The sequence below is a fragment of the Lepidochelys kempii genome, chromosome 1, assembly GCF_965140285.1.
Source record: "Lepidochelys kempii isolate rLepKem1 chromosome 1, rLepKem1.hap1, whole genome shotgun sequence".
NCBI classification, from domain to species: Eukaryota; Metazoa; Chordata; order Testudines; family Cheloniidae; genus Lepidochelys; species Lepidochelys kempii.
The window spans coordinates 178,069,033-178,096,956 of record NC_136380.1 but is presented as its reverse complement, the minus strand read 5'-3'; the positions used below and the strand labels follow the sequence as shown (position 1 = coordinate 178,096,956).

Here is a 27,924-nt window from a genome sequence, read left to right as displayed (position 1 = left end):
GCTAAATGGAGGGAGCAAGCCCATTTTACATGGTGATAGCTGGAAACAGTAGAAGGAACCTCCCCTGGCAATGGCCTGATGAGAAGGTAAGCATGTGGACTGGGTGCTTCCCTTATTACAAATGCAGAGGTCACGGTTTCTTTGGCAAGCTGCTAGAGGTAGAAAGCCAGCTCAAAGTAAGAGAAACCATCAAGAGCATAGCTGTAAGAAAGAAGAAGCAGAGACACAGAGCTCCTTGGGGCACAGAATTCACTGGAGAGACAGGCTTGGAAATTGTTGTGATCCTAAGAATCCCTCAGTGCCATCTGGCAAAGGGTTCACTTTTCTGGAACAGCAACTCCTATCAAGTCTAAAATTCACTACCCTTAACACACTGCTTTCATAGTACTTATCCAAAAACGGTTGTGTGAGATGTCTAATGGAAGCTTACGTATTACTGATTCTCATAACCTTTTAGTGATGTAAGTACTGGTGATATTTAAGAAGTTGTATGTATTGAAGATATGTTGTAGAATCTAGGTCCCAGGCAGATTGACAAATTGGTTTTGCCAGACAAAGGGATGTGGAATCACCTGCCTCAGTTCATATATAAATTAAACATTGTGAAGCCAACACCAAGGAGGCCCCATTTACATGTGAAATTCAAGAGGAAAAAAAGGTCCAAGGGGATGTGAAACAAACAGGAGTATGGGAACATGAAGACACCTTGGAGCCAGCACCCTAGGCAGGAAACTACAGGGAGTCACCTAACTTTGGTGACAAAACAATTGACTTTGGGCATAAGAGGGAAGCACAAGGATACTTCTTTTATCCTGCACTTGAGGTGGTAACTGGCCAATGTGGTTATAGCCAGAAAAACAGGATCTTAACCATCCTCCCTTGAAATACTGCAAGAAAACACTTAGGTGAGAAATTGCTTTAGATAAGGTTAGCCTGTTAAAGTAAAGGCTTAGTTTAGTAGAATGCATCCGATGAAGTGAGCTGTAGCTCACGAAAGCTTATGGTCAAATAAATTGGTTAGTCTCTAAGGTGCCACAAGTACTCCTTTTCTTTTTGCGGATACAGACTAACATGGCTGCTACTCTGAAATCTAGTAGAAGTATGTTACACATTTTCTTTTATTTGTAACCTGTTCTCATTATCCTTGCTATCTCTTACATTTTTACCTTTGTTAATAAACTTACATTTGTTTTCACTATAAATAGATTACAGAGCTGTGTTATTATTTTGGAGCTGATACTCAGTTGAATCAAACAAGCTGGGAGTAGCGAAGCTGGTAATTACTGTGAGTGTCCTGTGACAGGGACTGAACACTACAGGGGGATGCTTTTGACACATTCAGGGATTGGGGTACCTCAACTATTTACCTGAAAGGCAAAGTAGAACTGGCAGAGTCTTGAGGAAAATGCTTGACCGGCTCAAGGGCTGGCAGCACAAGGGAGCTGACACCCAGCTACCACAAGAAAGGCTCCCTCTCACTGAAGCAGGGGCGTAACATGGTGACTCCAAGAAAGTGTTTCAATCATGAGCAAGGAAATTGCCTGCTGTTGTTTCTACTTTGTTCAGGGAAACAGGATTTTGTGTACATTGTAAATATGCAAAGGTGCACTAAAGAATATATCTGACTCGTATCATCCATTTATCATCCTAACAGGAACAACCTGGAAAGGCCCAGAATATTGGCTCACCACTCGAACCAACGGGGCAAGAGTATGCTACCAAAAAAATTGGAGACAGACAACAGTTATGTGCTTACTTGTACTGCATGCAATCCCATTGGAGCTAATGAGGCTGTAGGTATGTATGTACTTCAACACAGAATTTTGTCCATTGACTGAAAGGAAAATTTTCATACTAAAAGTAGAAATGGTTTTAAAGTGTTAGGGATAGTGAATGTCACAAAAGGGAATTAAAAGCCAGTGAAAATGTGTCAAGCTATTTTAGAGGTAAAGGGGAGAGGAAAGTGTATGTCCATGAGCAGCATCATAAGCAGGGTAGGGGAAAAACATCACAGCAGTTACTGAGGGAAAGGCCTAGGACATCAATTCATCCATCTTTCAGGAGCCAGTTCAGTACTCTTCCTGAGAATATATATTCTAGTGCTTTATGCATTCCACTGTTAATCAGAGATATGTTTTTAAACCAGTATCCTAGATCCAAATCCTCCCCATTTTGAGCATTTGAAGTCTAGATCCAAATTTGGGGGTTGGACACTTCTCTAATTTTAAATTATTCAAGCAATGGGGTTTACACCCTGTTCCCTGGGCAACGGCTCCACAGTCTACTGGAACTCACTGTTAGAAAAAGTTTCCTATGTTCAGACTCTATTCTCCTTTGCTCAATTTTATCCCATCACTCTTTGTCAGAATTTTTTATAGCACTCTAAACAATTTTTCTCCCTCCTTGTTCTGTACTCCTTTCAAATATTTGTACACAGTTATCATTCTCCCACCGAGTAGTAGTTTGTAAATTGTTTCTTTCTAGGTGTCAAGGACGTTGTAATGCAATTTGTATAGTGTGTGTCTGTGTGTGTGACAGGCCACAGTAAAATAATGCATGTAAGGTCGTAAGAGATGAAAACAAGAAGGTCAGAGAAAGACACTCCAGGGAGTAATGTAGCTTTCATACTCACTGTGAAAAACAAAACATTTAGATAAATTGCCAGTAATGCTACACACTATTTGGGAGTTTTGCAAGCGCAGCAAAATACAGAAAAAAAATCCTGTCAACATTTTACACAAGGACATTTTCAAGCAAAGGCACCTCAAGTTAGACATATAAATACATAAAGAGGCACCTCAGTAAGCAGTCAGTTTTGCAGAGATCCGGAGCACTCTTAGCTCTGGTTGGCATAATGATGATTTACTGAGGAGATGGCTCTCTTTTATTGCAAGTTATTCTGCATATGGAACTAGAGGAAAAAAATAGATTAAGGGTTATTTTCCAAAACCCAGCCTACCTTTTAAGGAGCACAACACGAACCCAAAAGTTATACCCGTATTTTTTTGACCCACTATTACTAGTTAGATAAATAACTACCTGATATGGGACCAATTTGTACTCAAAAGTAATTTGCAGGCATAACAAAATTTGGGGCAGTTGTGTGGGTAAAACATGTGCCCCCTTAAAGGTGAAATGCACTGAGGCCTGATTGAAAATTTGGCTTAGTTATTTAAAAGCACCACTTCTTTCTACAAAAATGGACCTGTGAGCGAGCACATTAAACTTTGCATTAAACATTCCACCCTTGGCTTCTTTTCATCAAGAATAAAAAAGAAAAGTTTGAAGTTAGCCCCAAAATTGGCACTTGGAACTGGCACCATAATGGTCTCAAACCATTTTTATTAGTAAGAAAAAGAAAAAAAATCCCAGAACACTGATTTTTAAACATAACAAAAGTTCTATATGTTATTCTAAAACACTGTTTATTAGGGGACTAATTCAAACCCCACTGAAGTAACAGAAGGGCTGCCATTGACTTTAGTGGACACTGCATCAGGTTCCTATTATTTTTACTGTTTTTTTCTTTCCTGGAAGACACCAAAATATATTCCCGAGAAATCCTCTAATTGATACACTTTTTATTGAAGTGAAAATATTTGTCCTCCCTTCTATTGAAGGGGACTACAAAATAAACTCTTAGAGTAACTGTTAATAGATTGGTTGTGATTTTAGTAGTATGTAGTGAAATCTTCAATTTAAAATCTCTTCCTCACTTTAATATATTCATTCATAAAATATAGAAGTTCTGCTCAGCATTACAGTATACTACGTAAAGTCCACTGCTAATAGAAATTAAAGAGGTCTAAACCAGTGGTGGGTAACAAAAAACATACTTCTCCAACTATTCTGTGCAGTAGACATCATTACAATGTTCACATTTACTATATGAAATTAATTAGTATTAATGCAGCATTTTAGGCATTTCCTATACTTAATGGCATTTGCTGCCTGTGGTATGTACTATCCTATATATAGGATTATATATATATATAAATATAAATATATAATAATATATTATATATATATTTGCCAAATATATATGTAATATATATATATAGTTGCCAAACTCTGTTCTAACTTAATTGAATAGGGTGCAAGTCAACATCAAATTTGGTTCCATGAGTACAGCAAATGAAGTAAGATTCTATATGCTTTATATTAAAAGTGGACCCAAGACATAAAATTTGATCACGCTTTAAATTAAGGTTCCTTTCAGAAATGGTTTACAAAGAATTAATAACTTATTAGTACATGAATAAGCATGTTACAGACAGGAGTACCGTGTACTAGAGATGGTAATAAGCACATTGGTAGAAAGTGTTATTAATTATTATGTTAGTAATAAAGTAAACGTTTGACCTGTCATACTCTATAACAACTGATTAATAATTTATTAAAACATCTATCATTTATTAAACTTCATTTATTAAACCTTTTAAAACTATACATAAATGGAACTTTAAGATAAAGTATGACCCAATATATATATATATATGGTTGCCTATGCCATCATGTTCACAGAGATGGGATCTTGGCTTTTGGTTATATTTTAGAATTGTGGAAAAATATTTCTAGTGAATCCAAAAAGAAAAATGAAAATATCCAGCTTTCTAAATCTATAGTGATATTGCAAAAATGTAGGACTTGATTCACCAATGCAATAGACCAGCTTCACCCTGGGGTAAATAAAGTTTTTATGTTAGTCAACACATTGCTGAAGTTGATCATGGAATTTTTCCCCTCTCTGGATGCTCATGAAAAATATTATAAATGTTTTTGTGTGTATATTCAGGTTTCATTCTGGGTTACTTGGGATTGGTCAATCTTCATTCCAGCGTTCCAGGTTCCCTGACTGGCTAAGCTTATATAAAAAGTTCAATCACTGGGGTCAATTAATGCCATTGTGACTGTTTTTCTGAAGGAAAAGCTGTAATTAAGTTGTTCTCTGCAAACTTGTTAGATGAACCTTTTGCTATCTCTCTCTCAAAAAAGTAATTATACGTCCTGAGAATTGATGATTATTCATTATTCATATATCTGGGAACAAATGTATTTTTCAGAGTCACTATGGCTTCCCATTGATTTTGATTATTTCCAGTCATACCAGGGAAATATAGGCAACACAGGTTCTGACAAAGATCAAAGGCCATACACGTCTCAAGACTATTGCCTTGTATAATATCCCTGTTTTGTAGATGCCAAACTAATTACATTTCTTCTATTTGACATTAGTTTACATTTTAGATTTCTTCATCACATTACAAAATCTCTCTCTGTCTCAGGGTAACTGGTCTCCAAGAATGCCTTTTATCATGCCTGTAACCTTATTACAGAACTAATATCTATATCATTTGATTGAGACCAGAGTCATAGATAACACATTTAGGACACTATCTTGTTTACTCTTTCATAACCACATAGACAGGAAGTTTATCGCCTTGTTTATTCCTACCATGTATTCTGCTAGGGAACTGATGTCATTCTCCTTTGTTTGACATTATTTTCTATCTGTTATCATATTATACAGTAGATCATTGTGCCATGCTGGTCCCCATTCCTTCCCAGCCACAGCACTGTAACATTGATGAAAGTGCTCTAATAGCCCTCATCTTGGAGAGCAATTGGTCCAACCATGTAACTGTATCTGCCAGTGTTTGTTATACCATTTTCTGTGTTTTTAACTGTGTTCTTCTGAGGCTCATTTATGGATCATTGTAGCCAGAGCATAGCTAGGGAAAAGGAGATGTGCACTTCCTGCAGGCCAGCGCCTGGAGGCATTGAGACATTCAAAAGTACTCTTCCTCCACAGGTTTCAGAGTAACAGCCGTGTTAGTCTGTATTCGCAAAAAGAAAAGGAGTACTTGTGGCACCTTAGAGACTAACCAATTTATTTGAGCATGAGCTTTCGTGAGCTACAGCTCACTGCATCGGATGCATACCGTGGAAACTGCAGCAGACTTTATATACACTCAGAGATCATAAAACAATACCTCCTCCCACCCCACCGTCCTGCTGGTAATAGCTTATCTAAAGTGATCTTCAAGTTGGGCCATTTCCAGCACAAATCCAGGTTTTCTCACCCTCCACCCCCCCACACACAAACTCACTCTCCTGCTGGTAATAGCCCATCCAAAGTGATAACTCTCTACACAATGTGCATGATAATCAAGGTGGGCCATTTCCTGCACAAATCCAGGTTCTCTCACCCCCTCACTCCCCTCCAAAAACCACACACACAAACTCACTATCCTGCTGGATGGGGGTGAGAGAACCTGGATTTGTGCAGGAAATGGCCCACCTTGGTTATCATGCACATTGTGTAGAGAGTTGTCACCTTGGATGGGCTATTACCAGCAGGAGAGTGAGTTTGTGTGTGTGGGGGGGTGGAGGGTGAGAAAACCTGGATTTGTGCTGGAAATGGCCCAACTTGAAGATCACTTTAGATAAGCTATTACCAGCAGGACAGTGGGGTGGGAGGAGATATTGTTTTATGATCTCTGTGTGTATATAAAGTCTGCTGCAGTTTCCACGGTATGCATCTGATGAAGTGAGCTGTAGCTCACGAAAGCTCATGCTCAAATAAATTGGTTAGTCTCTAAGGTGCCACAAGTACTCCTTTTCTTCCTCCACATATGCTGCAGAGGCATGATAGATTAGCGTTTGCAAAAGCCAGAACTTCCTCCAGTGGAGCTACCCAAATTGGATTGGGAGGAGACCTGGCTTTGCTGCCACCCAAGTACCCCATATTGCCAGTGGCTAACATTATTAAAAGTGCCTAAGCCACTAATGAGCCTCAGTCCTCCTGACTTTCAAAGTCAATGCAACTTAGGCACCAAAGTGATTTTGGACACTTTTGAAAATGGATTTTAAACTCCTAAGTGACTCAGAAGGTTTTGAAAATATTACCCAGTAGAATGAATTACCCTAAATCCATTTGGTGCATCCATTTTACTTACGATTGCCCATTGTATGTGTAGGCTAGAGAAGAAGTCATCTCCCTCCGCCCTCTCCCGCAACTCCAGCACACCCACCCAGGGCAGCCATAAGGTAATTTGGCCCTTAGTGTTTTATTAAGTTACATTTTTGCATTATAGTACAGGATACACAGTACACATACGTCATATGCATTTTCAGACGTGTGTGTGTGTGTGCATGTCTATGTTAGTTGTATGCATACATATAGTGAAAATTCATCAGGTGTGCTCAGGGAGTAGAGCCCAGCACTTTCCAAAATATGGATATAATGCATGTGCATATGTAACCCACACACCTGCACCTGGGTGTGGTGCTCTGTCTCATGTAGTGGTACCAAGACCACTTAGAGATTAATGAATCTGCTACAGCCTTAGCTAATAGCCAGGTGGCTTTTAGCTCATGCAGCAGAGGCTCATGCACTAAGCTCCAGAGGCCCCAGGTTCGATCTCACCTGCTGACGATCGGGGTCTGTCGATGTTACACATACATACACACATCCATTCTGTATATATACAGACATTCAATATGATAATACTAATGCATTATTATAATGCTTATATTTGGATAGCTGTGTTTTTACCATGAGGTCACTGATGTATAATTGTTTATAAATCATAGCATAGTATCTATAGAGGTGACTGATTCTTGTTCATAATGGAGTTTAGAGAGCATTCAGTAAAGCTGCAGTATGCAGAACTTACACATTTCTGGACTGAGAAATAAAAAAAAAAAAAAAAAAAAAAAAACCAAAACAATCAGACAGTATATTGTCACAAATCTGTTGAGGTGGAACTGGATAGGATGATATAACTGTCATGCACTAGGCATCATGTGACAGGTTATAGACAGTTGATAAAATGAATTTTTAAATAAAGGAGCAACCTGATTCTATTGTATCCTGCAATTAAAGCCATTAGGAAGAGGAAAAACCATTTTGCTTTCCACCTTTATGATTCTGGAATGTCTCTCTTCATTGTGCTGATCAAGTATAATGTGTTATATATTTCATCATGACAAAATATAATTGATGTCATGAGTAGTTTTAAATTATTGCTTGTATAATGTATCCTTTTAGCAGAGCTGTATTTATTATTGTAAAACTTCTGAAACTTGTTCCAAATTACCATGAAATGCATCAGAGAGTAGAAAAGAAAAAAAAAGATTTATCAATGACAAGACCAGTCATTAGAAAGACTTTAACTTTCAAGTCAGTTTCACAATACTGTCAGCTTCTTCCTCCTCCTCCTTTCTCTTAGGCAGTATTAAAAGTAAAATACAAAAAAAATCCTGTACGTTATTGAACTTAGAAGATAAAAGCAACAATAAAGCAACATGTTTTATGTAAAGGCATTTAAAAACTTTAGTTCAAAAATTGAGCACACTGTTACACCAACTAGAATTTTATTTGTTCCCATCTATGGGCATGCCTTAACAATAATACTTTATGATTCAAGATTAGCAACTGGATCATCTACAGCACAGAAGCATTACTTGCATTTGCATACACAAGATGAAATGCTATAAATTCCTGTAATGATGCATATTCTACATCATTTTTATTCACTCTTTCATCCATCTGTCACTTTCAATGAACCATAAATTTAGTAGCATGTTTGCAGATAATATTTTTCTTCCATTGACTAAGATATCAGAAGCCGTTTGATGGTTGTATCACTTGCTCAACCCCTCAGGAACAGAAGGTACAGCACATAAATATGTGTGATGTCCTGTAATATATCCAAATAGAATACCCAGTCAACATATTTGCCCAGTTCCTTGATCTCCTTTAGAAAGACACTACTTCATCTACAGATTGATTACTCTGGAGAGCAGTGAAAAACAAACAAACAAAATGGGTATAGGGTTGTTTTGAAATAGAAAAGAAGTATTTTTTCAAAGTAGTTTGGACCAAAGCCTAACACTGCAAGTGCAATTGAGGGAGTGTGTTAAAAGTATTACTCCCAATGAAACTCCCAACAAGGGTTGCATTTATAAGTATACTGGCAATTTTAGACATGAATACTTGCTTATTACCTAGAGTGTATGAGGCTTTGTGGGTTAATAACTAAACCATGGTCTACAATGGTGGGAGGGGGGCAGGAATCGATCTAAGTTACGCAACTTCAGCTATGTGAATAACGTACCTGAAGTGTTCGTACTGAGATCGACTTACCGTGGTGTCTTCACGGTGGTGAGTAGACTGTTGCTGTTCCCCATCGATTCCGTCTGCGCCTCTTGTGGCGGTGGACTACAGGAGTTGACAGGAGAGCTCTCAGGGATCGATTTATCATGTCTAGACTAGACCTCCCACAGACACACTGGAATGATCGCTGCCCGCCAATCCAACGGGTAGTGTAGACATACCCTAAGATGCTTCAGGCCCATTGCTTTTAATTTGCCTGATGCAATACTAGCTAGTTTTCTGTTGGATATTGATATTATTATAATCCTAGCCTTTATCATCAGTGGATCTCAAAGGACTTTACAAAGGAGGTCAGTCTCATTATCTTCATTCTACAGATAGGGAAACCAAGGCAGAGAAAGATTAAGTGACTTGCCCAAGGTTCCCAACAACCCAGTCCAGTGTCTATCCATCAAACAACACAACCTCCCATTGCAAATAAAATATAATAAGATAGCAAATAAAAATCTGGTTAGCCATCTCATGATCTGCATAACCAAGTGGGAACCTTTCATGAACCATTTAGAAACCCTTCTGTGTGCTATACTAACCAAAGATCCCAGAAGTTGCTGACCAAGAGATCAACTGACTCTTTGATAAAGCAAGAAATCATTTAGTCCAGCGGTAGACCAAGGACACTGAACGTAATAAAAGAAAATTGGAAAACCATTCCTCTGTTAATATTATGGATTGCTAGTTCCTGTATTCAAACTGCTCATGCTGGTACTCTGCCACACACACAGGCAGAGCTGTGTGAATAATCTCAGAAAATCATCTTGAAATATTAGCTTAAGTAATTAAAAATATGGGTTTGTTTGGCTTTACATCTCTTTTTTGTTTGTTCTTCTCAGATGTTCTGGTGAGTGAAGTTAATGTCAGGAATGTTTGCCTAAACAGCAAAATTTTAAGCAAATATTAGAGAATATTAGCAGAAAAGAAATTAATTTTAAACAAGACTATCTGCCCCTGAAATATTGCTAGTGACAAGTGTAAGCACAACCATTAGTGATCCATTCTAATTTATGGAGTGAGGCAGAGTAGAAGATGCTTGTAAACTGAAGAGATACCCCAATTCAGAACCAAAGGAGAAAATGTCATGGTTCTAAATTTGCCTTAAAGTCATTTGGAGTAAATCAGAAAATTTGAAAATCTATTGTATAGCTGATGTAAATATATATCACCTTTCAAACATTAGCTACCACATTACTATTAGCCTTCCCATAGTACTGTGACAACAGATGATTGGGAGTAACAGATTATTGTGAGTAACTGTAGGCCTCCAGGGTTTTATTGCCATCCCTTGACTCTTTAAGCCCTGATTAAGCAAAGCACATAAGGACATGCTTAAATTTAAGCATTTAAGTAGTTTCAGACAGTGAAGACAACGTTTGGAGAGTATTCGGGCTTCTGGATAAAGGTTGCTTTATAAACTCAATAAGCTACCCTCTTGGTTCATCTTAATTTAATTTTCTTCTTTTCCTCTCCATGCTCCTCTATTATCTTCTAATCTAGGTGTCTCCTATCTTATTTATAATCTTTTCTGCCATATTTTAACCCATGATTCTAATGAATTACCAATTAAGGCATCAAATGTGTAATCAAATACACAAGCACACCAGCTTTACTGAGTGAGAGAACGTTGGCCCGGACATTGTGGTTATTCTCCCATCTCTTTTCAAATAACCTCTTTGGCTTTTTAACTTTCTTGTCTCTCTGACCAATAGAAGTTGGTCCAATAAAAGATATTACCTCACCCACCTTGTCTCTCTAAATTTCTCCTAGGCAATCCATGATCTTAAATATGATCTTAAAGAGAGTCTAGTTTAATGTCTAACCATCTCCATAGTGTTGCAATTGCATATGAATATAATTTCTGATTGGGGACCCAAACCACCTTGGTCAGCATAGTAACAACTAAGCCACAAACATGACTGAATGAGTCATTGAAAGACTTTTACTTTTATAAAGGTAGCACTTACAATAGACCATAAACTTAACTCCAGTAATAAAAAGTGTGTATATTCCATATACAAATACCACAATATTCCTGGTTACATTGTCAGCTGTATGGTAGATCCACTGTGAAATTTTATAATGAGAACTTTATCATCTTGTTTCTAAGGGAAACTAAGAACTATCTAACCTAAACAAGTTTCTCAGACTTTTTCATGGTGTGGGTTCACATCTTAACAGATTGCCTTATTGACCCATCTACTCTCCCCCATTCACAATCACTTGGACCTCCTCCTCTCCCATTGGTGATTGAATAGGATTTTAATGGTAACCACAGCAATTGTGTACTGGAAAAAGTTATATTAGAGAAGCATTTTATGCATTTTAGCTTTGTTTATTTTGATTTACCAGCTGAAAATAACCATCAGACACCAACAGCTCTTCATGGACCACCCAGAGCTTCATAGAACACAGTTTGAAACCACTGACATTAATTGCTGACCCTGTTTCTTTCATATCTCTGAAAACAGATGAGGGCATATTGGCCACTGGAGTTATGTCAACGCTAAATTTTAACAACTGTATGTAAGAGAGAACAAGGAGAAGATTGTGTGGGATATGGATGATTAAAAAGAAATAATATCTGATATGAAATATATGATATATAATTTATGAGATTAATTGATCCAAGGTATTTTCGCTTGGATACTTAGAGCAAATTGTTAACAGAATAGGATTTTTTTAGTGGTAAAACACTTACATTTTAATCTGTGCTCATTTATTGAATATAAAACTATTTAATAGCATTAAGTCATAGCAAAGTATATTTAAGTGGTCAATTACTATAATACTCAAAAGAAGTCTGAGTGCCTTCAGCCACCCAACTGACCAATAAAACACAACCTGGCGTGTCTTAATGCCATTATAATATGGATCTTCAATTTATTTTTTGTTAACAAATCTTTTACAATATATTTTTCAAAACATACATATTTTACCATGAAAAAAATCCCTAATTATTATTGTATAAATATTTATAAAACTTTATAAGACAAGTTCCTAGCCTCCAAGGAGCTTATAGTCTAAGTAAGTATAGTCCAGTAATGTGAATCACACCGGCTCAGCAATCCACCCACACATTATACATGGCAGCATCAGGGCCTAATATATGCATATCACATACAGAGTAAAGACAATATCAACACAGAATTAGGCACTTAAATCCATTGTTTGTCACCTGATTGTCATAGGTATTATGTACTCGCAGCTCCCACTAAATTTGAAACATCAATGATTTTTTGTGTGTGCCTGAGACAGGACTAATTAAACACTGAACAAGGACCTCAGGATTTGGCCCACACAATAACCCAAATTACCAACCAGCCTACAGTTAGCTGCCAAAACTTTTCCAGACACCCAACTTGACTTGACCATCCTCCCACTTTCTGTACTTAACCCTCCACAGTCCTCCTAAACCCCTTCTCACAGCAACAAGTTCTTCAGCATAAATCATTCTGCACACTTAGTGATGGGTGCCCAAAATTCAAATCTCCGTCATTGCCAATCCCTCTTTCACCCACTCCTTTCCCGATCAAACAAAAAACAACCCAAAATCCTACTCACTTGAGGCCTTTCATATAATTATGAAACTGCTGTTGGAATCTTATACTGGGTCAACATTGTTCAGACCTACAGCTTGTTGGAGTATGTATATCCCCCTCCCCTGCCCCTGGTAGAAAATTTAAATGAAAATGGGGAAAATATTTTTATTGGAATTTTCAGCAGAAATTTTCAGTTTGTAAAAAACAAACAAACAACAAAAAACGAATGGAAACCGAAAAAGAAAAAAATGTTTTCCAGTGCTTGGCTTTAAAATTTTTGCTTTCAGTTTTCTTTTAAAAAAATTAATAAAATAAAATAAAATCAATTGAGAAAAGCAGGGTGCTTTCCACCAAAAATCCTTGGTTAACTGAAAATCCAAATTTCGATAAAAAAAGGTAAACTGAAAAATAGACATGTTGATTTCAGTGTGCTTTGGATCAGACCTTCCAAACTTTAAAACAAAACAAAAAAATCACCAATTTTTGGCGTGTGAAAAGCACCTCAAAATGCTAAACTAAAGATTATTTACATCCTAGTGGGTAAGTATAATGATAACTAACAGGTTTCAGAGTAACAGCCGTGTTAGTCTGTATTCGCAAAAAGAAAAGGAGTACTTGTGGCACCTTAGAGACTAACCAATTTATCTGAGCATAAGCTTTCGTGAGCTACAGCTCACTTTGTCGGATGAAGTGCATCTGATGAAGTGAGCTGTAGGTCATGAAAGCTTATGCTCAAATAAATTGGTTAGTCTCTAAGGTGCCACAAGTACTCCTTTTCTTTTAATGATAACTAAGGATTTTGTGGGCATGCTAATGTCTAAAGTTTTGGGCACTAATCTGCAAAAGGACTCTATAAACATTGCAAGGTGTTCTAAAATTCTTATGATGACTTTAGTTAGTTCAACCCATACCAAATTGTGTTTTGGAATATTAGGTTCAGTGACCAAACTGAAAAATCAATTTTTCTCTCAGTTCTGCTCATATGGTCAATTTCACCTATTCAAAGTATGTAAAATACTACTGAATCAGGAAAGCTACATATGGAAATGACCACACAGGTTGTGAAGCAGTGGAGAATCACGCCCATGCTCTGTTAATGATTCGGGATCATAAACTTCTAAGAAAAAAAATTTTAACAAAAACTATTCTGTTTACATTATCTGAGCACAAATCCAAGGAGTTGTCCAGTATTATTTGCCTTTTTATATACTCCTGAGTGTACTGTACTTTAACCAAAATCCTGGGAAAGTTTTCACTGCAGTTGACAGTTTTCAGATTAAATAGTGGAAGAATTAAGACTCAAAATAAATGGTCAGTCTAGATTTAACAAGGTAAAGAGATTTAAAGATTTCTCAGTGCATTTATAATTCATTGGAATTTGCCATTTCCAGCACTTCACTTTTGAAGCTCTCACCAGCTTTAAAGAACCAGCCAAATCAAAAAGCTGTTTCTTAAAAATAATAATAAAAAAAAACAGTGGTGATTCCACATTTGTTAGCTAAAGAAATCATGTTATAGCTACACCATCTTATAGATCTGATCATTATAACAGCCTCACATAGGGGGATTTTTAAGGTAGATCTAATATGAAGGACTTCACTGAAGTATGGGAGAGATTCTCTGGCTTGTCCAGCCCCTGTATACTGCTGCAGCATTGTAAAACGACCAGAATTCTCCTGGCACAGACACTGTAGCGGCCTTACAATGGGCCCCTTACAAGCTCAGGCATAGGGGAAACATGGTGCGGGGGGGGGGGCAAATCCAGGGGTTGGAAGGACATATCATCAATGGGCTGTAGTGAGGTCACAGCACATAGCACTGAGAAGATACTGGAACAGTTTGCTGTAACTTAGACAGCCCTCCAAGACTGGTTAAATTGCACCAGGGGTCACACTGATCTTGTAGCAGTGGTGGGCAACATGCAGCCCGCAGGCCAGCACGTCCTTGTGGCCTTCTCCACTTCCCGCACATCCCATTGGATGGGAATGGTGAACCGCGGCCACTGGGAGCTGCAGGCAGCCGTGCAAATGTAAACACTGTCTGGCAGCCGCCAGAGGATTACCTTGATGGGCCGCAGATTGCCCACCACTGTCTTACAGCAACCTAAGCCTCTGTCTCCTCCTGGGCTGCACAGACTCCAAGAGGCACAGCACACAATTACACCTTGTACTATACTGTACCATACAACTGAATAACCGAGATTTTCCCCACATCCTAAAAACTGTTTTCTGATAGACAAGAGCTAACTATTTACAACATGGGTCCATAACCAAATCAATGGAGCTATTTTGATTGGTATCAACAGAGGATCAACAGGTTATCTCAAGTGCTTATATACAAATGCACAAAGCCTTGGTAACAAGCAGGGAGAACTGGAGGTCCTGGTGATGTCAAGGAACTATCACGTGATCGGAATAACAGAGACTTGGTGGGATAACTCACATGACTGGAGTACTGTCATGGATGGTTATAAACTGTTCAGGAAGGACAGGCAGGGCAGAAAAGGTGGGGGAGTAGCACTGTATGTAAGGGAGCAGTATGACTGCTCAGAGCTCCAGTACGAAACTGTAGAAAAACCTGAGTGTCTCTGGATTAAGTTTAGAAGTGTGTGCAACAAGAGTGATGTAGTGGTGGGAGTCTGCTATAGACCACCGGACCAGGGGATGAGGTAGATGAGGTTTTCTTCCGGCAGCTCACAGAAGCTACTAGATCGCATGCCCTGATTCTCATGGGTGACTTTAATTTTCCTGATATCTGCTGGGAGAGCAATACAGCGGTGCATAGACAATCCAGGAAGTTTTTGGAAAGCGTAGGGGACAATTTCCTGGCGCAAGTACTAGAGGAGCCAACTAGGGGGGGGGGCGCTTTTCTTGACCTGCTGCTTACAAACCGGGTAGAATTAGTGGGGGAAGCAAAAGTGGATGGGAATCTGGGAGGCAGTGACCATGAGTTGGTTGAGTTCAGGATCCTGACGCAGGGAAGAAAGGTAAGCAGCAGGATACGGACCCCGGACTTCAGGAAAGCAGACTTCGACTCCCTCAGGGAATGGATGGCCAGGATCCCCTGGGGGACTAACTTGAAGGGGAAAGGAGTCCAGGAGAGCTGGCTGTATTTCAAGGAATCCCTGTTGAGGTTACAGGGACAAACCATCCCGATGAGTCGAAAGAATAGTAAATATGGCAGGCGACCAGCTTGGCTTAATGGTGAAATCCTAGCGGATCTTAAACATAAAAAAGAAGCTTACAAGAAGTGGAAGGTTGGACATATGACCAGGGAAGAGTATAAAAATATTGCTTGGGCATGTAGGAATGATATCAGGAGGGCCAAATCGCACCTGGAGCTGCAGCTAGCCAGAGATGTTAAGAGTAACAAGAAGGGTTTCTTCAGGTATGTTGGCAACAAGAAGAAAGCCAAGGAAAGTGTGGGCCCCTTACTGAATGAGGGAGGCAACCTAGTGACAGAGGATGTGGAAAAAGCTAATGTACTCAATGCTTTTTTTGCCTCTGTTTTCACTAACAAGGTCAGCTCCCAGACTGCTGCGCTGGGCATCACAAAATGGGGAAGAGATGGCCAGCCCTCTGTGGAGATAGAGGTGGTTAGGGACTATTTAGAAAAGCTGGACGTGCACAAGTCCATGGGGCCGGACGAGTTGCATCCGAGAGTGCTGAAGGAATTGGCAGCTGTGATTGCAGAGCCATTGGCCATTATCTTTGAAAACTCGTGGCGAACGGGGGAAGTCCCGGATGACTGGAAAAAGGCTAATGTAGTGCCAATCTTTAAAAAAGGGAAGAAGGAGGATCCAGGGAACTACAGGCCAGTCAGCCTCACCTCAGTCCCTGGAAAAATCACCACTGACTTCCTGAGGAAACTTCAATCCATCGGTGATCTTCCTAATAACACCATCCTGGCCACTATGGATGTAGAAGCCCTCTACACCAACATTCCACACAAAGATGGGCTACAAGCCGTCAAGAACACTATCCCCGATAATGTCACGGCTAACCTGGTGGCTGAACTTTGTGACTTTGTCCTTACCCATAACTATTTCACATTTGGGGACAATGTATACCTTCAGATCAGCGGCACTGCTATGGGTACCCGCATGGCCCCACAGTATGCCAACATTTTTATGGCTGATTTAGAACAACGCTTCCTCAGCTCTCATCCCCTAAAGCCCCTACTCCACTTGCGCTATATTGATGACATCTTCATCATCTGGACCCATGGAAAAGAAGCCCTTGAAGAATTCCACCATGATTTCAACAATTTCCATCCCACCACCAACCTCAGCCTGGTCCAGTCCACACAAGAGATCCACTTCCTGGACACTACAGTGCTAATAAACAATGGTCACATAAACACCACCCTATACCGGAAACCTACTGACCGCTATTCCTACCTGCATGCCTCCAGCTTTCACCCTGACCACACCACACGATCCATCGTCTACAGCCAAGCTCTGCGATACAACCGCATTTGCTCCAACCCCTCAGACAGAGACAAACACCTACAAGATCTCTGTCAAGCTTTCTTACAACTACAATACCCACCTGCAGAAGTAAAGAAACAGATTGATAGAGCCAGAAGAGTTCCCAGAAGTTACCTACTACAGGACAGGCCTAACAAAGAAAATAACAGAACGCCACTAGCCGTCACCTTCAGCCCCCAACTAAAACCCCTCTAACGCATTATTAAGGATCTACAACCTATCCTAAAGGATGACCCAGCACTCTCACAAATCTTGGGAGACAGGCCAGTCCTTGCCTACAGACAGCCCCGCAACCTGAAGCAAATACTCACCAACAACCACATACCACACAACAGAACCACTAACCCAGGAACTTATCCTTGCAACAAAGCCCGTTGCCAACTGTGCCCACATATCTATTCAGGGGACACCATCACAGGGCCTAATAACATCAGCCACACTATCAGAGGCTCGTTCACCTGCACATCCACCAATGTGATATATGCCATCATGTGCCAGCAATGCCCCTCTGCCATGTACATTGGTCAAACTGGACAGTCTCTACGTAAAAGAATAAATGGACACAAATCAGATGTCAAGAATTATAACATTCATAAACCAGTCGGAGAACACTTCAATCTCTCTGGTCACGCAATCACAGACATGAAGGTCGCTATCTTAAAACAAAAAAACTTCAAATCCAGACTCCAGCGAGAAACTGCTGAATTGGAATTCATTTGCAAATTGGATACTATTAATTTAGGCTTAAATAGAGACTGGGAGTGGCTAAGTCATTATGCAAGATAGCCTGTGTCCTCTTGTTTTTTCCTACCCACCCCCCCAGATGTTCTGGTTTAACTTGGATTTAAACTTGGAGAGTGGCCAGTTTGGATGAGCTATTACCAGCAGGAGAGTGAGTTTGTGTGTGTATGGGGGTGGGGGGGATGTGAGAAAACCTGGATTTGTGCAGGAAATAGCCCAACTTGATTGTCATGCACATTGTGTAAAGAGTTGTCACTTTGGATGGGCTATCACCAGCAGGAGAGTGAATTTGTGTGGGGGGGTGGAGGAAACCTGGATTTGTGCTGGAAATGGCCCACCTGATGATCACTTTAGATAAGCTATTACCAGCAGGAGAGTGGGGTGGGAGGAGGTATTGTTTCATATTCTCTGTGCGTATATAAAGTCTGCTGCAGTTTCCACGGTATGCATCCGATGAAGTGAGCTGTAGTTCACGAAAGCTTATGCTCAAATAAATTGGTTAGTCTCTAAGGTGCCAAAAGTACTCCTTTTCTTTTTGTGAATACAGACTAACACGGCTGTTACTCTGAAACCTGGAAAAATCATGGAGCAGGTCCTCAAAGAATCAATCCTGAAGCACTTGCATGAGAGGAAAGTGATCAGGAACAGCCAGCATGGATTCACCAAGGGAAGGTCATGCCTGACTAATCTAATTGCCTTTTATGATGAGATTACTGGTTCTGTGGATGAAGGGAAAGCAGTGGATGTATTGTTTCTTGACTTTAGCAAAGCTTTTGACACGGTCTCCCACAGTATTCTTGTCAGCAAGTTAAGGAAGTATGGGCTGGATGAATGCACTATAAGGTGGGTAGAAAGCTGGCTAGATTGTCGGGCTCAACGGGTAGTGATCAATGGCTCCATGTCTAGTTGGCAGCCGTTATCAAGTGTAGTGCCCCAAGGGTCGGTCCTGGGGCCGGTTTTGTTCAATATCTTCATAAATGATCTGGAGGATGGTGTGGATTGCACTCTCAGCAAATTTGCGGATGATACTAAACTGGGAGGAGTGGTAGATACGCTGGAGGGGAGGGATAGGATACAGAAGGACTTAGACAAATTGGAGGATTGGGCCAAAAGAAATCTGATGAGGTTCAATAAGGATAAGTGCAGGGTCCTGCACTTAGGATGGAAGAATCCAATGTACCGCTACAGACTAGGGACCGAATGGCTAGGCAGCAGTTGTGCGGAAAAGGACCTAGGGGTGACAGTGGACGAGAAGCTGGATATGAGTCAGCAGTGTGCCCTTGTTGCCAAGAAGGCCAATGGCATTTTGAGATGTATAAGTAGGGGCATAGCGAGCAGATCGAGGGACGTGATCGTTCCCCTCTATTCGACATTGGTGAGGCCTCATCTGGAGTACTGTGTCCAGTTTTGGGCCCCACACTACAAGAAGGATGTGGATAAATTGGAGAGAGTCCAGCGAAGGGCAACAAAAATGATTAGGGGTCTAGAACACATGACTTCTGAGGAGAGGCTGAGGGAGCTGGGATTGTTTAGCCTGCAGAAGAGAAGAATGAGGGGGGATTTGATAGCTGCTTTCAACTACCTGAAAGGGGGTTCCAAAGAGGATGGCTCTAGACTGTTCTCAATGGTAGCAGATGACAGAACGAGGAGTAATGGTCTCAAGTTGCAGTGGGGGAGGTTTAGATTGGATATTAGGAAAAACTTTTTCCCTAAGAGGGTGGTGAAACACTGGAATGCGTTACCTAGGGAGGTGGTAGAATCTCCTTCCTTAGAGGTTTTTAAGGTCAGGCTTGACAAAGCCCTGGCTGGGATGATTTAACTGGGAATTAGTCCTGCTTCGAGCAGGGGGTTGGACTAGATGACCTTCAGGGGTCCCTTCCAACCCTGATATTCTATGATTCTATGATTCTATGATCAGTTCCGTGGTGCCTTTTAGTACATTGCACTGAGGTGTTAATCCCGCACAGCGCAGGTTTGTAGAGCTGCACATATAAGCTCAAGGTAAAAAGAAAGGAGCAGGAAAGAGAGCATATTGGAACTCCATTCTGCATTTATGAGTACTATTATGGAGCCACCAAATCACTCCTGTCTAATAGCAGGGGTTAGGCTTAACAAGGGAATGTGTAGTTAAGTGTTTTGTTAGTCTTATACATACCTTGTATATACATAAGTCTGTGTCTCAGTTGCACCCAATCTCTGCTCATGCTCCAACTCTTTCTTATATACCCCAGACACCTGTGAGTTAGGGAGTGATAATGCAAAAAGTTTTCAACTTTATTCCACTCTGTGTGGAGAACCATGCCTTGCACTTAACCCTACTTGCACGGGCCCACACATACTTGCAATGGAGGGAACAACTTGTGTACCCTGCTGTACACCACGGAAGTACATGAAAGGCAGGGGTTAGGTCAAATTTACTCTTGCTGGAACCAGTTTAAAACTCGAAAAAGAACCAAGAAATTTCAGCCTTTAGGTGGCAAAACTGACATGCAGCAGCTCCTTACATGTGGAGCCAGGAGGGAGATAGATAAGATTAGATAGAAAATACATATATCCAGCTAGCTATATAGTTCTAGTGCACCATGGTATCTAGGCACATTTTAGCACACATTCCCAAGCCAAATGTTAGCATTCAAGCACACTGCATAAATTTGAAACAGTATCTGGATGATTTAGTTCCAGATATAATCCTACTCTCAATATTTCATGCTCTTAAAAGGATGTGAATAATTTACACCTATGTTAAGGCCTCTTCATTTCTTGGGAAGTACAAGGGGCTTTAGTGTAAAATGAGAATCAGGCTCAAAGTGTTTATAATAATCTATTTAGCATCATATTTTGAAACCACATAATTCTATAATGAACAAAAGTTTCCTGCTATCTGCTTTGAACCCTACATGTGAAGGATGGAAATTGTTTATCAAAAATAAAACAACCACTGCCTTTCATGACAAATAGCATGTTACAGCTGAAAAGCAGGTGTGTGAAATGCCTTTTAGTTTACTGACATGCATATCCAATACCATATGCCATAGAATGCTACAAAGCATAGTGTTCTTTCAAAACTTTACCTCCCTCTGACAGTAGACATGACTTGACAAATGGCCTGGCAGAAGAATTACATGACACTTTTGTGATGGGTGTCATTTCCAGAAAATCTTTTTTTTGGGGGGGATGCTCCATTATGGAACATCAAATATAGGTACAAATAATAAAATTTAGATACAGATTTTGAATACCTCTAAGCTTTCATCTGGGCTTTGGATCATTATAATTATTTGGTTTGGTCTATACTGTTAGTTTGCCTTTTGCAAAATTAGGATCCAAATCCCAGTTAGAGTTCTGAACTGCTCCTAAAGGTTATTGAATTCTAAGTCAGGCTCAATTCTAATCCTTTTGGATTATGTTTCATGACCTTGATGTTTCAGCATGCTGGGCCTGGTCCTCAGTTGCTCTGTCCCCGCTCTTTGGGCAGGGATGCCTGGCTTTAAGCAGCTTTCGTGCTCCCTTCATTCTCCCTTCATGACCAGTCCATAATGTAAATATGGTCTTCTTTCCAGAATCCTTTATGGGAAGTGAGGAATTGCTGTATTGCAGTGTACCATAGCCACACCCCCTATATGCTTCTGATCCTTCCCCCCACCTACACTAGAGGTTGTGGATAGAACCTTTACACAACCTCTGCACAAGCTGTACGGGGACACTTTGGCAAACCGGTAAAGTGCCTGAAACCACTATGGATTATTGCTAAAAGCAGCCAAGTCAGCAGGCTGTAAATTAGCCAAGTCAGCAGGCTTAGCTCAACCAAGGCAGGAGCTGGGGGAGGGGGGGGGGGGCAGGGGGTTGGGTGCCACAGAAAGGGCAGCTTGACCCCTCATCCTTCCTGATAAGAATTGTGTTGACCTTGCTGATACTTGCATCTTAGAAGAGCAGGATGTGCCCCAGGAATGTCTACTGGGGCCTCAAGGCTGCAAACTCTGGAAAAACCCACACCTGGTTAATCGATAATCAGAAGGAGCCTCTTGCTTGCCCATTGGAACTGCTTGCTTAACAAGTTTTTTTTAAGGGACATGTCATTCTATTACTAATGTATAAATAAGGGGGAAAAGTTTGAGGTGGTGGGACTCTTCAGGACTGGACTCTCCCTCTGGATGCATCTTGTGTTTCCCACTGGCAGACGGGCTGCCACTGTGCCACTCGAGAGCCACACTCAGCTTTGGTAATTATCAAGGGTTGGGGGTGTTTTACTAACCTGTTGCAGACATGTGTATAAGTGCTTGAGACTAAGTAAAATTTAGCTTTAAGTGAAAGCACTCTTGTGTTGTCCCGTTTGTGCCAGCCATCTATTGGTCGGACGCCCGTGTCTCCCCTGATTTATTTCCTGACACCACCTCACACAGAGAAAAAGTTACCAAGAGCTTTGGGTTGAAAGAACCCCAGGTAGCAAAGCCAGTGCACCACTTCCGCACCCTGATCAAGAGGCAATTTCCAACCGCTTCATGCTGCCAGTGTGTCATAAAGGGGCCTTACGGTAATAGTGAAAAAGGTCCACTATAATCGTCCTTTAGATAATGTTGGCCTAGATTAGGATCATATTATGTGTAAAGTCAAGGTTACACTGGAAGCATAATTACATGACTTTGTATGTCCCAGAAATCAGGTAATTCATGACTCAACCATTTTGTAAGAGAACTCAGTGCTGAAAGTACAAAGCACTGGCCAGAGAGATTTTTAATACAATATGGTGGGGTGCTATGCAACTTTCCCCAGTATATTTCATTTATTCTCTATTTATTTTATACATTTTTGAGCAGAGATTAAAATATAAACCAAAATGTGTCATGGTTTTAAGAAGCCAATAAATATCACCAAGAAACTAGAGAAAAATAATCCAATGTGCTCCATTCTGCCCTCACATGCTGTTTCCCAACCTGTGGAAACACAACCTCACAGAACTGGAGCAGAGGAGCTTCTGTAGAACTAGGGGAAACAGGCCATGGAACTGTAGGTTAATCCTAACTTCCATGGCCCCAGGTTTGCACATTTCTGCTGCAAAGATCATGGGGCTTAATAAAACAAATAATACCTTATGGTATAACTCTAGAACTCACAAAAACAAATCATTACCTCAGTGTATCAAATGGTACTGTTATGCAGTATTTATGCAGTTTCCTGATGCACAAAATTTCTTGAAATTATTAACTGCACAAACAGATCTATGATGCTTGTACATTTATACAAGGTTGCAAGGGAAGCAATATTTTATGGGTATGTATAATATTTACAAATTGATTCTATCTACCCATTCTTATTGGGTTTTTTCTTTAGAAAATGAAAAGAAAATAGACTGTGCCTTAAATAGCCGAAGACCATTGTGCAACAGATGGAAGACACAGCTGGATGACAGATGTGTGATGGAACAGCTTATGCATACACACCACAAAATGCCATTCCAGGAGTACACCACAAACAGTATTAGCACCTCAGCAGTGGTAATTGTGTGAATAATGCCTGTAGAAATTCCACTTGCTGCATATGGGATAGGTAAATTGCATGAAGAGGGGGTGGGGACATCCTCTCATAACAAGGCATGGGGTTATTATGCAAATACTACATTTATTTCAAGTTGGCTGTACCACACAAACACTGATGACAACAGGATTTTAGGAGCACTGTAATATTTCATGATTGTTTGTGTGGGTGACTGTGAAGTAGAAGAGGTGGGCATTTAACTTTTTGCCTTTACTACAGTTGTCTTTTTACCTGTACTCCCTATTTTTGTTTCTCTCTCACACTTCAATAAGATAGGTTTTGTTGAGCCAATTCTCTAATGATTATTTTGACTATATAAAGTCTGTTGAATCTAGCCTACTCTGAATTTAAAAGAGAAGGCAAGGCTAACTTGAGCAAGGTGTATTTGTGTCAAGTACATTAGACACACTATTAGATCAATTTATATACTCCATCCTTTGTGATAATTTCTGCTGATTGCAGTTGTATTCCCCAATCTGGCCAACATTTTCCAAAGTGGTCATTGATTTTGGGCTATCTCAGTTTTTGGGAGCCCATCTGAGACACTCAAAATCAGCTACTTTGGAAAATTATGGACTAAATGTATAAGGAATCTGTCAAAAGAGAAGAATCTTTTAAGCACATCCATTCCATTGGCTCTCAGCATCTCTTTTTGTTTTTTTGTCTATAAAGTTTATGTACACCATTGTTCTTGGAAATTGCAGAGGAAAATACTTTTTTTCTGCTTGTTCACCTTGCTCACTATGAACAGTAACAGTGAGATGATTCTTTGGCATGCATGCATATTAAACCTAACTACATTATTTTATTTTGAAGAATGTGGGTGGGTATAATCTTTAGTTACCTCTCATCCCTCTCTGTACTCCAGCTGTACAAATGAAGCCCAGCTGGGTGTGCTGAACCAGAGAGGGTAACTTCAACAAAAAGATTACGTACTTTGATCAAAGTCATGAAGGAATCGGAGCTAGAGCAGGGATGAAAATGATAGAATACTTGATTCTCAATCCCTTGCTTAATCCACTGTGACTACACCCTGCTCCAATTACCAATATTAGAACTGCTCCTCCTAGTGGTCAGGAATCACAGAGCATGAACAGCAGAGGAGAGGTCACAGCTGCAGGTAGTCAACTGGTGTGGAGCTTGCAGTGGACCTACTGCTTGCAGCAGTAGCTGGAATGGTATTTCCCCTCAGCTACAAGCTGATTTGGAGGTCTTCCAATCAAATGAGATCAAAGGTTCCTTGGCCATGGCTTTCATGGACCCAAAGGACATCCCTGGATGATATTATGAATAACCTGTGATCTGTATGAAAAATTGAACGGGCTTTGAATCCAAATGTTCAGTTTCCACTGATTTATGTTACCAAAAAAAATGGTTAGACAGTTACATTTTTTAAAATGGAGATTGAGATTCCCTCTTACATTTCTAGGTCCCTTCAAACTGCAGAAACCCATGGTCACAGCTGTCACAGGCCCCAAAGTCCCTCTCCGCTTATGTCATTAAAAAAAAAACAAAAAGTGTAGGTTTTGTTGCTATATATAGTATGTTCAAAAAACAATGCTTCCAGAAGGTAAATACAGCCATGAATGGTCCTTATTATTTACAGAATTTCTTTCATGATAACTTGTGATGGATTATCTTTGTTTTCATCATCCCATTAGTAAAAAGTGACACCTTTTTAGATCTAATTAGACCACTTTCATAAAGACCATTAATAATTCAATAACCCCATTATCTATTTTCTTCCCCGTCAGAGCTTTTCAATCAGAGCTTATGCAGCAGGTTGCATTCACTCTGAAAATCCATTAGCCTCCTCTCTCACTCATGCTCTTTTTCAAGGGACACAAGTGGATAGACACATGATTTTATTTATTCATTTGTTACTCCTTTCCTCTTAGGATAGAGCTAAAATTTTGTGGCGTGTGTGTGTGTGTGTGTGTGTGTGTGTCTTTGATGCATGTAATAATCTTCACTGTCATCTTCTCACAGCTTTATCTGTCATCTTATTTTTTACATACAGAACTCTGACAGCACTGATCACCTGAATCTGTTAAACAATTTTTTCATGAGGTTGACACACTGCCCCAGTGCTTGCATCTATCAACATCTCCCTGATTTATTGGCTTAATAACAGGAAATCATTTGGTAGCTCAGCTCTATTTTGCCTCAGTGCTGACCTGTGACCTTAATTTGATGCCTTTCAAGGTTCTTTGTTCTCTCATATTATAACAGGTAGCTTGCTTACCAGCTGAAACAGTTTTACAAACTTACATAAATATTTAACTGAGAGCTAGCAATATAAATTTTTATAAGAGTTTCCTTTGGAAGTATATAAATAACTCAGATTAAACAGAACTGTATAAGTCAACAGCAACCCACTATCTGGGTTTAGGTACCCTTCAGATGCTTCATGCCACACCCCCACACCCCATTTAAAAATGTTGACAGTTACAATAGTTATGTAGTATTGAAAACTCCTTCTCTCTGTGTTACTCTTTAACCCCCCCCCCAAAAAAAAACACACCAAAACTCAGTATGTACCTATATGAGGAAGAACCTATCATGTAAATGCTTCAGGCCACCACAGACTTTCTGTAACAATTTCGTAACTAATTAATCCCCAGTCTGGGATCACTTGAGGGTTGGTTTCAAGGAATGGGGGAGCCACTAGAAAAGCACTATTTGAAAATGGAGGGTCTCTAGCACAGGAGGCTTGGATTCATATTCTACCGTGCCCTACCTGATAAAAACTCTTTTTCTGGCCTGACTTCTGAACAGCTTCACCTTCCCCAGCTGTTTGTTCACATGCCCACATTCAGGCTTGAATGCAGCACACATCAGCAGAAAAGCCTTAGGAGGAGAGCTACCGGCATGGAGCCTAGGCTAGCCAATAGCTAGAGGTAGGCAGGAGGAGAAAGGGAGGCTCTCCTGCCATAAGAAGCTGGGGGAGAAATGTCTTCCCAGTGATCACATTATTACAGAGAGAAGGGAGGTAGGGGGATAACCAACAGCAGTAAATTTATGGAAGGGTCTTTTTTTTATTGTCGGGGGGGAGAAAGAAGGTGAGGAACCCCAGAAGAGGCAAATCATCCTCACTAACCAGTGCAGAATGAGCGAAGTCCCCATTCAGATATATGCCTGTGCAGATCAGGTAGCAGACTAGAAGGCTAGAAAAACTGTGATATTCACTAAAAAATTAAACCAAGAAAATGTAAGAAAAAAATCACCTTTCACTCTAATATTAGACTAAAAACATGGAAAACCACTGAGAAAAAATATTTGGGGAGGGGTAGTTCTGTGTTAAAGCTAGTTTCTCTAATCACCACAATGCACAATTTCCTCTCTATGGATCTTAGAAAGACTCTGATTCCTAAAAAATAAAACAATCAAATCAATTCTTACAATGGATTGGGTAATTGGATTATACAGTTTTTATTTGAACAGAGATGTACCTTTTAGAAAGCCTAAATACACTTTAAATTAAACATGCTTTATCCCGATAACAATAGCAGCCACTTTTGCTATAATGAATGGGGATATTACTAGTGCTTAAATTAATATTTAATTTAACTTATGAAAGAATGTGATGGAAATGACAGTACCTAGCCTGTGCAGTTTCACCAAGGCAAGCAATGATCCTTATTGAAGTGAATTAGTATTACAGCCAGCATATCTGAATATCATTTTTTCCACCACAGGCTAACACACAGGTTAGTTAGTGCATAAGTTTAGCATACATTTGTTAGTGTATTTGAGAAAATCAGACCAAAGGAAAAATCCTTTCCAACACTGGCATCTTTTAAAATTCCCTGCAAATGATATTTCTGTAAAATATGAGTACCAGGTCATCTGTCTGTTCTCAGTCAAATTAAAACACTTTATTTAATGTATGTCTTCTAGACAACAAAACTAAGTGAAAGTGTCTTGATTTGATTCTTTCCCTGTATGTCAATTATAGGCATAACATTTGAAGGTTAATAGTGTGTCAGTGATGTACCAAACCAATGAAACAATATCTTTCTAACAATGGACAATTTGCTTGTGAAATGGATTGGAAAGACTGTGATAGTATAAAGAAGACTATATTAAAATGATGGCCCTTCAATCTGATGAACAGTCGAAATGTTACTTGCTCAAAGACACCATTAAAATTAGAAACATCCATCTATATATTTTCTTGATAACTGCTGTATTCCTCTGCACATGTGCTGAAATATACATTATTCAGTATGCTTTTCATCTTAATTGCAGTTTGCTTATAGTATATGTTGGCTAAGATAAGAATCACATAGAAGAGAGAACATAAAATTTTGTACAATGGTATTACAAATGTTAAAGTACAACTTGCAAATAAATGAACAACTCAAATAATGTAGTTGTCCTATTAGCTTGTTCTTCTGGAGAGAAAAAAAAATGCCACCAGAAAAGATAAACTATAATAGTTTATA

The 27,924-nt window shown here is 39.8% G+C and overlaps 1 long non-coding RNA gene across 1 annotated transcript; it reads left to right on the top strand.

Annotated features, from left to right (window-relative positions):
* Positions 1-27,786, top strand: LOC140905395 (uncharacterized). Its single transcript, XR_012156843.2, has 3 exons — positions 1-86; positions 1,655-1,797; positions 23,273-27,786. It is a non-coding gene; the product is annotated as an uncharacterized LOC140905395 (long non-coding RNA).
* The last annotated feature ends 138 nt before the right edge of the window (positions 27,787-27,924 follow it).